This window comes from Marmota flaviventris, chromosome X (genome assembly GCF_047511675.1).
Source record: "Marmota flaviventris isolate mMarFla1 chromosome X, mMarFla1.hap1, whole genome shotgun sequence".
In the NCBI taxonomy this organism is placed as follows: Eukaryota; Metazoa; Chordata; class Mammalia; order Rodentia; family Sciuridae; genus Marmota; species Marmota flaviventris.
In genome coordinates, this window is record NC_092518.1 from 95,357,838 (window position 1) to 95,369,168 (window position 11,331).

The following is an 11,331-nucleotide window of genomic DNA, read 5'->3' on the forward strand; positions in this document are numbered from 1 at the left end:
GCAAAGTACCAGTATCTTCTACCAAAAAATAAATTTAAAAGGCTTTTCCACTTACCACAAAAACTTGGAAATACTGAGTCCAAGCATTATTCCACAGCTTAGCCCTACTAGCTTGATTGCTGAAACTCTAGTCAGGTTCAAGTCCCTTACTTACTACTGAAGTAGGGAGGAGCTAACACCCAAGGTGCACCATGATTTGTGATTCTTCTACATATTCTGTGTGTCTCAACCCCCAAATATTTGATTGGCATCTGTTGGATTCCCGTACACCTATATTAAGCACTACTGTTAACATTGCCTATACCAGTTAGCATTAATCCTATAGCAGTACCACTGTCCAATTATTCCTTACTTGCCACTCTAGTTATTGTATCCATAATATTTTCCCCAGTCCCTGAGGCTAAGAGAACTCTGGGTAGGGCACTGGGGTGACTCATTCACTTGTGTCTTTGCACCTGTTTTGGGAGTGTTTTTTTAGTTTTCCACAGTCACTGAACCAGGGAGTAAGTTTCCCCCTGTCCATTCCTGGATCTTGTCTGGTCAACCTCTGCATAGCCTAGCCCCTTTTGGGCCCACTGTCTCCATTAGAAGTTAATCCACAGCTTTTGCTATAGCCATTGCTTTATACACTTTCTGTGTTCTTCCAAGCAGCCAACCTTGGAATAAAAAGGAAATTGGCTGTTTGACCCCATTGTACATGTACTTGAACATTTTACCTAGAGTATCCTGGTCCTATTCTCTAGAGACATATGTTCCTACAAACCAAGAAGCAAGACTCTATTACCATTAATGGGAAATACACAAAAGGTAAATGAGAGCTAAGTTCTTAAAACTACATGTGAATCTACAATTATATCAACATAATTTGCAATAAGAAAAGTAACGGATTGTGACAACCTCCCTCATGACATTTCAGAGGTCATTCCAACTCCCAACTTCCAATTACCTTGTTATCAAGGACTTCCCTACTAATTTAATTCCACCTGTCACTTGTCCCATGCACTTTAGGTAGTAGGACTTACTCTTTCTCTTCAAGGTACTTATAAGGTCTCAATGGGGAAGCAGAAAATCCAAATATTATTGCTTATGAGTTCTTCCCTGTGAATATGGATCAAGTTGCTATTTTGCCTATAGTGTCACACAGGAATAAAATTTGTAATGAGAAACAACTTTTTATTTTGCAACTGGTAAAACCAAATTGCTTTGAAAATACAGAAGGACAATGCCATGTTCTAATAACATACTACAGAATAAAGCTCTTGTCAGTATGTCCTGAAACCCCACAGGCACAACTGAACAACCCTGACATGTTTTCCACATTTTCTTTCTAAACTCCTTTGAACAGATATTAATAAATGGAGTTAAATTCCCTTTCACATTTAAGTTTATTTAGCTGATACAACTCAGATATTTTTAAAATCATTTAAATAGCATTCAAATAGGGAGCAGGAATTACCAAAATATTCCCCTGAGTAAAATCTTACTCCCTTTTGTTACCATGTCCACCTTTAGCAATGATTTTTGTTTTCATTTTGGTTATATTGTGTTTAGTAAGCTATTTTTCACCTGAAGTAGAACTGTATCTCTTATAAACTACTTTCAGGGTATTTCTATCATAAGACTTTATTGAGTTGATTGTGTTATCAATCTAACCAACACCAACATACCTAACTAACATGAAGATGCTATATGTAATATATAATGTGTGTGTGTATATGTATGTGCATATATATATATATATATATATATATATATATATATATACATAAATACCCCACCCCACAGTAGGCAGGGTCATATTACCAAATCCTGACCAATGAAGGTTGTATCCTTCATACTAAGAAATAATACTAAAAAGTTCATACAAGAAGCAACACATGGAAAGGAGAGAAGGATAGAATATCTTAAAGATATGGGGAAGATCAGTAGTGTAGAAGAAGGAGATCAAGAGGCAGAGTGGAGGGATGGGAAAAGGGAGGCAACACAGAATTAATTCTTTTAAAAAATGACACTTTATGCATATTTAAATATACCACAGGGGGCTGGGGTTGTGGCTCAGCGGTAGAGCGCTCGCCTCACACGCACGAGGCCCTGGGTTCAATCCTCAGCATCACATAAAAATAAATAAGTGAAATAAAGGTATTGTGTCCAACTATAACTAAAAAACAAATATTTAAAAAAATAAATACATATACCATAGGCAAGTTCACCTTTATGTATAAATAAAAATAAATAAATAGATAAGTGTAAGGAAGTCTAGCAGAGTAGAGGAAGGAGAAGAGGAGAGGGGAGGATAGATGGGAAAAGGGTCAGATTGTGAACTGAAATTGAATTCCATGCATGTATGATTTTGTAGGGATGAACCCAACTCCTATGTATAACTACAATGCTGTAATAAAAAAAGAAGCAACATAGATGAATTTTTCAATTCCATGGAAGATTCTGCTTCATGGCAAAGTTGTATCGATGACACTTGGGCTGATCTGTTTACCAGTGATACAGTCATGTGTATTATTATAGTAATCCAGAACATTTCCCTTTCAGAAGTGCTCATATATGGATCAATGAAATCCTCTTTAATTAGCTCTATGGTAAACTCTTGTAATCTTTGCTAACTCAATAGGTTTTTGAGTATTACTAACACCAACTTAAGCACCTCCATCAAATGATATGTCAACTGAAGCACTGCATAGGTTATTAAAGAAGCTAGGTCCTTGGTGTCATTTTCACTAACATCTATATTTTAAGGGGTACAATGTTGGTTATGCTGGGCCTACACACTTTCTATGACCCCTCTGGGAGCCATTGTTCCTCTGATGTGAACTGTGAGGTGTACTACATAGTTTCAGGCTTAATAATCAATAAGATGCTATGTACCTATCTGAGTTCACATCTTTCTCAGATCTTCAGGTTTTCTACCAGAATTTTTCTTTTTCCATCTTTGAAGAAACACCTACCCCATATTTATCATTGTTGTGGTACCTGGCTCTAGCAGATATGGCACCTGCAGCTATGGGACCAAGGACAAATACAAGCTTGGCTCCTTAGCCTCTAAGTGTCTGGGAATTAAAGGAATGAACTCTGTCTGGAGAGGCACTTACTTTGCTGATAAACATATGGATGGTGGTCTGGTTGCTTTCCTTTGAAAGCCTTCTATGATAGGTAGCCTTCTATGATAGGTCCAACCCATTTGCTCCCATATAGATGGGGCAGTCATTTTGGGCTCACCAGGGTGGGGGCAGGTAGGCCTTAATTCCTCAACAGTACCCAGAACCCTTAATGCAGCTCCTGTCAACAAACTCTAATAGCATGATCGTGTTTGTTCCATTCAAGTTTATTGCAAAATGCCTTAGAGGTCAACCTGCACGTTTCTAATAATTTCCAATTTAGTCTATATCAGGTTCCTATTTATTTATTGGGTACCAGGGATTGAACTTAGGGGCACTCAACCACTAAGCCACATCCCCAGCCCTTTTTATATTTTATTTAGAGACAGGGTCTCACTGAGTTGCTTAGGCTGCTTATGAACTTTGGATCCTCCTGCCTCAGCCTCTGAGGTCACTGGGATTACAGGCATGTGTCACCATGCTCAACAGGTTCCTAAATATTTACAACTCCTAGTGCTTCTCTCATAGTACCTTAGAAGAGGAATTTCTCATCAAAAATAAGTTTATGAGGGTAAAATCATCCTTCCTAGCACAGTAGTACAAAAAAATGCCCAATATTGGTTTCCAGTGCCTGTGGCTCTTGCCTCAACTTGACTAGACTACAAGCTGCCAAGTCTAAATTATAGATGCCCCTTAGGCCAATATGGAATCAAATTTAAGATTTTAGAGCAAGATTAGAATTTCTTTTCTAAACATTAATTTCCTCAATTTTAAAAGGAAAGCAAAAAGTACATGAAGAGTGTGAAGAATTAAAAAAAAAACTTAGCTGATCAATATGCTTGCCATGCCACAAAGTAGATAATCAATGAATAGTTACTACTTTTATTATTTAACCTTTTCAAAAAACTCCCTAGCTGACTAGAACACCTTCCATAGTTTTTACTGCTCTGAGTCAGTTTTGCCCAGCAGTCCAAAAGCAGAAAAGTTATCATAGCCATTGATAGAGATCTTCTGGTTCTCAGTAGGGCACACCCATGTGGGCTCCAGTTGGTAAAATATGCTGATAGTGCATGCATCCCCATTAAAATCAGGCAACTTTATTGTATTTAAATTATACTTAAATGGAGTTGAAACTTAAAAAGAACTTATATGATTGTGTTTGTGTGAGAGAAAGAATGTGTGTATGTACAATCTGACCACTTATCACCATCTTCACTGCAACTCATTTGATCCAAGTCATATTTATCACTCTTGAGATTTTTTATAATAGCCCCATTTAGACTATACTTTTTCAAACAGAACTCCTAATCTACTTTTCCTCATAACATCTATAAATTCTTTCAGTTTCTATAATTTATTTATTTACTATCCCTATTGTCGGACTATTTATAGATAAACATAAATACTACTAGGGCAGGCTTCCTCAGTTACAAGGTAGTCACTTAATAAAATTTAGTTGACTAAGTGAAGGTTGACTGTTACTTTTTCAAACTGTTTTCTCTTGGTTCAGAAACCACTCTTTCCTAATCATTGTCTTACCTTTTTGGTTACCAGTTCTCTAGTTCCTTTTCTATAGTCCTACTTGTAGCTATCCTTTATGTGTGGATATATTCCTGGATGTTTCCATAGTCTGTTGTATTCACATCTATGTCTCTAGCTCCCATCCATATTGTGACTCCAAAATTAATATCTTCAGCCCATGTCAACTCCAGAAACTTACTGTAATCTAAATGCCTATTCAAAGTCTCTACTAATATGTCCCAAAGATACTCAATCTTAAGTTATAAAAAAAACACATTTATCATATTAGATCTATTCTTTGAATTCTCCTTCTCAGTATCACCCAAGTCAGATGTCTACACACCCTTCCTGAGTACCCCTTCATAAAATTTACCCTTACTATTTCCTCAGTTACCAGGTTCTCTTTTTTTAATTTTTTTGAGTTCTTTATTAACATTTTTAATATACTTCTTTTATTAATTCTAATCAGTTATATGTGACAGCAGAAATCTTTTCAATTCATTGTACACAAATAGAGCATGATTTTTCATTTCTCTGGTTGTACACAATGTAGAGTTGTACCACATGTGTAGTCATACATGTACCTAAGGTAATTATGTTCATCTCATTCCACCATCTTTCCTGCCCCCATACTCCCTCTCCACCTCTCCCTCCCCTTTGCCCAGTCCCAGGTCCTCCATTTTACCATGCCCCTTCCATTATGGATCAGCATCCACTTATCATAGAGAACATTCAGCCTTTGTTTTTGGGGGGATTGGCTTACTTCGCTAAGCCTGATAATATCCAACTCCATCCATTTACCTGCAAATGCCATGATTTTATTATCTTTTAATGTTGAGTAATAATACATTGTGTATATATACCACAGTTTCTTTATCCATTCATCTATTGAAAGGCACCTAGGTTGCTTCCACTGTTTAGTTATTGTGAATTTCGCAGCTATCCACATTGAAGTGGCTGCGTCACAGTAGTATTCTGATTTTAAGTCCTTTGGGTATAGACCAAGGAGTGGGATAGCTGGGTCAAATGGAGGTTCCATTCCCAGTTTTCCAAGGAATCTCCATACTGCTTTCCATGTTTGCTGTACCAATTGCAGTCCCACCAGCAATATATGAGTGCGCCATTTTCCCCGCATTCTTGCCAACACTTACTGTTGTTTGTATTCTTAATAGCTGCCATTCTGACTGGCATGAGATAAAATCTTAAAGTGGTTTTGATTTGCATTTCTCTGATTACTAGAGATGTTGAACAATTTTTCATATATTTATTGATTGATTGTATTTCTTCTTCTGAGAAGTGCCAAATTCTCTTGATTTATCCCATTAAATATCTCTTAAACCATCCCTTTCTCTTTGCCTATAGTATTATTTGTGAATAGTTCAATAATCCGGGAAAATAAGAAATGAAGGCCTGAGGAAAGTGGTATCTCAGATTCCACTCTTGGTATCCTTCTAATTCACACTGCTGCTAGTGTTGTTGCTAAAATGGAATCTGAATAGGTGATGTCCTTGCTTTAATTCTTTCCAAGGACTCTGGCACCATCAGGATGAGCCACTGGCTCTGTGGTACATCTCCTTATGTAGATCTTGCCCTGAAGCTCAAGAGTTTCTCTATTACTTTCAGAACAGAAAGTATAACTCCTAGATGCAGGTCCACAAAGGATCTGGGAACCACATAGGAGAGTCACATCAAGAAATCAAAATTGAGGATTGGGGTTGTGGCTCAGTGGCAGAGCGCTTGCCTAGCATGCATGAAGCCTTGGGTTGGATCCTCAGCACCACATAAAAACAAATAAATAAATAAATAAAAGTTAAATTAAAAAAATTAGTTCTAGGTGGACACAATATCTTTATTTTTATTTGATGCTGAGGATTGAATTCAGGGCCTCATGCATGTGAAGCAAGCGCTCTACCACTGAGCTACAATCCCAGCCCTTAAGGTTAAATTCTTAAAAAAGAAATAAAAATTGAGGGAGGTTAATGATGGGGCATTTGCCTTGCATGTTAGAGGCCCTTGATTCAGCCCACAGAACTGCAAAAAGAAAAAAAAAGAAAATTTGGTGATCACTTAGCCAGGAAGGAGTACAAAAAAAGATGGTGAAGAACATTGACTATATTTTGTAATAGCAAACTCTTCTGTACAATAGTTTTGTAGGAAAAGTATATAAGCATGATGATATAATTAGTTATAAGGCTGAGAACTCATGGAGAAGTAAGGAGGAGAAGATATTTTTGCACTGTCCATCAGAGAAGAATTGTTCAGTTGTTCCCATCCCATGGGGTTTGGATTTGTCTTTTCAGTTGCTGCAAAAAAGTTTTAAAAAGTTTTTTTATAACTTTCCTTCCATCCTGGAAGGAAGCTAACTAATTTTCCTCTTATTTTGATGCTTCAGAAGGTATGGGCCTTCTGAATGAAATTGACTAGCAATCTGAATGAAATTGATTTATATAGCATTCTTGGAAATGGACCTACAGTGATCTAGAGCTAGACACATATATTTTATTTTAGATTAAAGTGGGTTCTTAAAATTTTACCCTGAGAAGCCAGGCATGATAGCACATGCCTGTAATCCCAGCAACTCAGGAGGCTGAGGCAGGAGGACTGAGAGTTCAAGGCCAGACTCAGCAACATAGCAAGACCCTGTCTCTAAATAAGATATAAAGGGGCTAGGGTTGTGGCTCAGTGGTAGAGTGCTTGCCTAGCATGAGAGGCCCTGGGTTTGATCCTCAGCAGTACATATAAATAAATAAAAACAAAGGTATTGTGTCCAACTAAAACTAAAAAAAAATAATAACCCACTTGTAAGAGGATGAATTTGGACACTTACTGCACATCATATAAAAAAATAAATTCAAGTGCATCCAAGGCCTAAACATAAAAGCTAAAACTTCAAAAATCTTAAAAAGAACAAATAGATATCACACCAAAGCCATAAGTAACAAAATAAAAAAATAGCTAAATTAGGCATCAACAAAATTAAAAATTTGGGGGGGCTGGGGATGTGGCTCAAGCGGTAGTACACTCACCTGGCATGCGTGCGGCCCGGGTTCGATCCTCAGCACCACATACAAACAAAGATGTTGTGTCCGCCGAAAACTAAAAAATAAATATTAAAAATTCTCTCTCTCTTAAAAAAAAAAGAAAGTCAGATGTTTAAAAAAAATTAAAAATTTTGTGCTTCACAGAACATCATCAAGAAATAGAAAAGAACCCACAAAATGGGAGAAAATACATTGAGACTCACATATCTGTTAAATGGCTGAGACCCAGAATATATAACACCTACAATTCGATAATAAAATGATAAATAACCTAATTAAAATGGGCAAATGACTTAAAATCAGCCATACTACAGTGACGTGGCCATATCAATGTTTATAGCAGCTGAATTCACAATAGCTAAGTTATGGAACCAACCTAGGTGCCCTTCAACAGATGAATGGATAAAGAAAATGTGGTATACAAGAATAGGAAGTTATACTCCATGTATGTATAACATGTCAAAATATACTCTACTTTCATGTGCATCTAAAAAGAACAAATAAAAATTTTTAAAAGAGAAAATGTGCTATATATACACAATGGAGTATTACTCAGTCATAATGAAGAATGAAATTATGGTATTTGCTGGTATGTGGATAGAACTGGAGAATGTCGTGCTAAGTGAAATAAGCCAATCCCCAAAAAACACAGGCCAAATGTTCTCTCTGATATACAGATGCTACCATATAATATGTGGGGGAGGGAAGAATAGAAGTTCATTTGAGTAGACAAAAGAGAAGGAAGGGAATAGAAAAGACAGTAGAATGAATCAGACGTAACTTTCCTATGTTTATATATGAATACACGACCAGTGTAACTCCATATCATGTTCAACCACAAGAATGGGATCCTAATTTTAATAAGTTATACTCCATGTATCAATATTATGTCAAAATATACTCTACTGTCACATATATCTAAAAAGAAGAAATAAATAATAAAATGGAAAAATGGGCAAAAGATCTAAATAAAATTACAGCAGCATAATTCACAATAACCAAACTATGGAACCAGCCCAGGTGTCCATCAATGGATGAATGAATAAAGAAAATATGGTATGGAGTTTTATTCAGCCATACAGAAGAATGTCATTCACAGGGAAATGGATGGAACTTGAGAGCATTATGTTAAAGTGAAATGAGCCAAACTCAGAAAGCCAAGGGTCATATGTTTTCTCTCATATGTGGAAGTTTGAGAGGACACAGATAAGAAAGTGGGATCTCATGAAAATTGAAGGGAGTTGAGTAATAGGAAAAGGACCAGGGGGAGCAAGGATGAAAGGGAAAGGGGAGTACTGGGGAACTATACAGACCAAATTATGCTGTTATATCATGTCTATGACTATTTAACAACAAATTCCACTATTATGTTTAATTATAATGCCCAAATAAAATATGGAAAATTTAAATAATAATAATAAAGTAAAACAGAAAACAGGATAGGAGATAGAGCAATTCCAATGAGATGAACATAATCATCAGCCCCAAAAGTTTCTCAGGTCTCCTTATATTTCTTTCCTTCCAGATAACTAATATAGTACTCTGTTACAAGAAAGTAGTTTGCATTTTCTACATATTATATGAATGAAATCAAGAAGCAAATATTTTTTCTTTCATTCAGCATAATTATTTTGAGATTCACTCATGTTGTATCAAAGATACTTTATATATGCATGTCAAGATGGATGTTCATTTTTTTTTAGTTGTAGCTGGACACAATACCTTTATTTATTTTTATGTGGTACTGAGGATTGAACCCAGTGCCTCACACATGCTAGGCAAGTGCTTTACCACTGAGCCACAACCCCAGCCTCAGGATGGATGTTTTTAATCAATAAAAGAATAAATTGCCATCAATATCACACCCACACTCATTCTTTGAAACCCCTATGAGAGCTATGATGCATAGTCCCCATTTGTATGTGTGAAAATGAAATAAACTGAACTTGGCTTTCAAAGAAAGAAAGAAAAAAGGCAGAAGAAAAGAAAGAAGAAAGAAAATATACTTTGGAATGTATTAGTGCATTAGATTCCTTTTGGGAAAACCAAGTCTAACTACACATGATATACATAGATGAACTATAAGAGGTAAAAATTCTGAGAAAACATTTTGTATGCTATTTGCACAGTCCTTGGTACAATATTATAGTTACACACCTGGTAATATAGAGGTAGGTGAGATGTTCCCAATTTCTGGGTCACAGCAAATTTTCATGGAAAAGACTCAAGTTAAAGAGTCAAAAGGATATTATCCTGAATCCATCATTTACTTTCTGAGCAACTGTGAGCATTTTTTAAATATTTATTTTTTAGTTGTAGTTGAATATAGTACCTTTATTTTATTTGGTGCTGAGGATCAAATCCAGGGCCTTGCAGGTGCTAGGTGAGCACTCTACCACTGAGCCATAACCCCAGGCCTGTGAGCATCTTATTTCACATCTCTGTTCCTTAACTTCCTTATCTTTGAAAAACAGGGATAATGAAAGCACTTCATATGGTTGTTATTGACAGTAAAATGAGATCATGATATAAAGCATTGAGCTTGGAGTCTGTCATACAGCAGATAACCCAAGGATGTTAGCTCCTTTTCTTTTCTACTATTTTTGATTTAGAGGAAAATCCTCATTCTTAAAAAGAAAAAGTGGTAACATTTTTTAGCTTTATTGTAATATCATAGTGCCATCTGGTGACCATATAGAATGATTACATTATCTGTATGGGATATTTCATTTCTAACATAAATATACCATATCAAATTCCTAATGTGTACTGGGCTAGCATTGCAGGGAAATAATAATGACTGTGTTTGAGAAGTGTTTTGCTGTGCTACTCCCTTGGAGACCCTTGCCCTAGCTATTCATTCGTTCATGTCAAGAGGCATGGCTCAAGTAAAAATGAGAACAGCATCTTCCATAGCCTAGCCTAGACTGGGAAGATGGAAGGTTGACCATGGAAGAAAATGAGTGAAGCCTTCATATCCACTTGGCTATGATGGAGATGCTGAAAGAGAGGAGTTGTAATTTTCTTTAGTCTGCAGATCTTTCCTTGGCCAAGAGTCCAATTCCAGAAGAATTCCATAATAGAGATAACTGCAAGTACCACCCAAGTGTCCCTAAATATAGAATAAAAGAAGCCCCCTCTCAATTCTCCCAACCATACTACCGCCTAGACAAAGAACCTCATCAGAGTACAGCCAAGATCTCTGAATCCAGCAGTCTTGTACCTGGGCTCAAGTTTCATGAAGTACCCCCACCTCCAAGTCCCAACAGATGGCTACTCTTGCCATCTCTTTGGTGCCATGAATTCAAGTCAAGACCGGTCAGTTTATTGAATATGAACTTTATTGTGATTTGGTTTATGTAAGGCAGTGTGGTGAAGGCACTGCAGAAATTACACAGACTGGAAAACATGGTAGAAAATGAATGAGCTAAAAAAAAACTACAAAATACATTTTTAAAATGAATGCGTGCGGGACTAGTCTAAGTACTACAACTACATTTCTTTATTTTTTAATCATTGCAGAAGCGTTGAAATATTGAAATATTGTCAGAGGTGGGGGTTTGGGGTGAGATTAGGGAGGGCTTCATGGAGGAGGTGGCATTTATGCTGGGCTTTGAAGGAGGGGTAGACTATTGATAGATGAAGATGGAGGGAGGAAGATT